Source organism: Myzus persicae, unplaced genomic scaffold, assembly GCF_001856785.1.
Source record: "Myzus persicae strain clone G006 unplaced genomic scaffold, MPER_G0061.0, whole genome shotgun sequence".
Lineage (NCBI taxonomy): Eukaryota > Metazoa > Arthropoda > Insecta > Hemiptera > Aphididae > Myzus > Myzus persicae.
Genome location: NW_019100930.1, coordinates 10,453 through 13,340, shown reverse-complemented (window position 1 = coordinate 13,340; position 2,888 = coordinate 10,453).

Sequence of the window (2,888 nt, the reverse complement as noted above, 5' to 3'; positions counted from 1 at the left end):
GGCCTCAATGAGAGGCCACCCAGCCCACCTGAACGCAAAATTTTCGTAGCCAATTACGCGGGGCCGAGCTTTCGGTACTATATGTCGCTGGTCGACGAGGCAATAAATTCAAACGGAGAGGCTAAACCGAAGGCCATTGAAAATACTTGTAAGTGCGTGCCGGAGCCAGAACTTGACACAAATTCGCCAGACGTAAGGGAGAAGAACGAACTCGAAGGCAGTTCGAAACTGTGGCGGTGTTCTTCGGCCCCAAATATTCACATAAGCTTTGGACTGGTCGGCCACCCGGAATCGGATACCAGTTGTAGTGACGTAACAAATGAGGAGGTAGCCCTGGACAGCGTTCAAACCAAACGGCGTCGCACAATGTGGAGCCGGACGAAGCGATTCTTCCGGCGCATATTTTGCTGCGCCGTTTAGGGTCCTTTATTTATAGCTGCAGTATGTTTTTTTATCCACCGCCAGTCAACCTGTTTCGCAAACTTAACGTGTCAACAAGACAATCGAACAAGTAAATCATGATTAATAATTATTAAAAACATGTTAACATTTTAAGATGTAGTACAATACTGAGCGTTTCTTTACGCGGCAGCGCCCCAGGGGGGATTCAATATTTTATTTTAAGATCATTCCCGAGGTAATGTAAAAGTCATGTTCAAAATTGAAACAGGTTTCCAAAAAAATAAATCGTTTTTAATTTTTATTTTTATTCTATACAGAGAGCCTACATTAAAGGGTGCAGAAGCATAACATGTTTTATAAATTAGTATTTTATTTGTTTTAAATCCAATTATTCACATTTAAATTATAATTCCCGGGGATATTTATCAAAAACTGAGTTATTGTCTATATACTTAAATTAATCTACAAATTTAATTTTTGTTTCTTTATTTTAATGTTTTCATATTAATCTACTTATTAATAAACATAAATATTAGATGGAGAATGTAAATTATTAATGAGCAATATGAAAATAATTTAAATGTCTGACTTAATTTATATGTTTGTTTGAAAATTCCACTGACTAAACCACAAATAAGTATAGGAAAATTAAAAGAAAACAAATTATAACAATAATGATTGTACCTATTCACATATTTTAACATAAAGATATTGAAAATAACAATGAAATTCACAATTCTATTTTCTAAAATTGGGAAAATTGCACTAACAAGTTAGTTGACCAACAAGTCATTTTTTATCAGAAAGACAATAAAAGATTGCAAATTTTATAAATAATTGCTTTACAAAATTCTAACCAGTTAATTAATGATATTTTTTATTTTTGTATTAAAATATTGACATAAAACCATAGTTATTCTGTAATTCAGTCATTCAGTGTACTATAGGTATATTAAGTAAACAAAAAAATACGATTCTTATACTAATTGCAATATATAAATAGAATATATATATAATTGTCTACAATTAAGAGGCGTCGAGGCTTAAAAAAAAAATATTTAAATACATATTTATTTTATTACCGTAATTTATTGATGTACTAGGTAGTTATATCATTTTTGCGAAAATAATTTGTCTAAATAGGTACTTTTAATTTTTTAATAACTATATACTATATTATATTTATATTGCAATTAGTACAATACTCTTAGTTTTTTGTATTCTATCCGTATATATTATATATACGCATAAATCCGTGTATTTAACTATTTTTAGTCGAAAACTAATCACATAATAATTTAGGTACCATTATCATATTGTTTATTTGTTTCATATAATATTACTTGCTGTTTTTAATCCTTAAGTCAATTCTGATATCACCTTATTGGAATGGTGTTAACAGAACATTTTAAATTATCTATAAATATAGCTATAGAATATTTCATATATTATATTTACACACTTGTTTTTAAATACAATATAATGTAATACTAGATTTTTTTTAAATTGTGTGTTTTAATTTTTTTTGCTTTTTCTACAATAATTGTAAAAAAATTTATGTCAATAAATTATTATAACATTATATACAGTTGTTATTATTCAGAAAAGTGTATGGAATTTTTATCCTTTAACTCCTTAAAGTACTATCTAGATACCGTATATGATATAGTATGAAGAAAATTTTTAAAATGTAAAAGAAATATAATCTTATGTTTTTATTCTTAGGAAATATCACACTCGGTGATTTGAATTTTTAACAACTTAATATAACCGACAGGTTAGTCGTTTTCATTTCAAACCAACAGATTTTAATAATACTATCTGTCCCGTCACGGCGTTGCCCTTGTATTATATAGCTATGTATTTAAAAAAACTCCCTTTTACCCTATTAAAAGGGCGAATTTTTAAAAATCATTTCTTAGTGCTCTCCTGCATTGCTTAAGGAACCTGTGTACAAAATTTTAAGTCTTTAGACCTAGTTGATGGTTGGTGTGGTCGGTGACGAGTGAATAGTTGTGGACCCTTATATGTATATAGATTAACAGGTACAGCGAAGACTTAAAACAAAGCTTTGCATCCAAATCATTTGTGCAGACACCAAGTGTTGAGGTTGAATATTTTTGTAAGTGGTTCAATTTGGAGCAATAGTATTTATCAGCGTGACGCCTATTTTGAATTTAAAAATTTTGCGAAGTAAAAAAATAGGCGTAACGCCGATAAATAATATTGCTCCAAATTGAACCACTTACAAAAATATTCAACCACAACACTTGGTGTCTGCACAAATGATTTGGATGCAAAGCACTGTTTTAAGTCTTCGATGTGCCTGTTAATCTATATACATATAAGAGACCACAACTATTCACTCGTCACCGACCACACCAACCATCAACTTGGTCTAATGACTTAATATTTTGTATACAAGTTCCTTAAGCAATGCAGGAGAGCACTAAGAAATGATTTTTAAAAATTCGCCCTTTTAATAG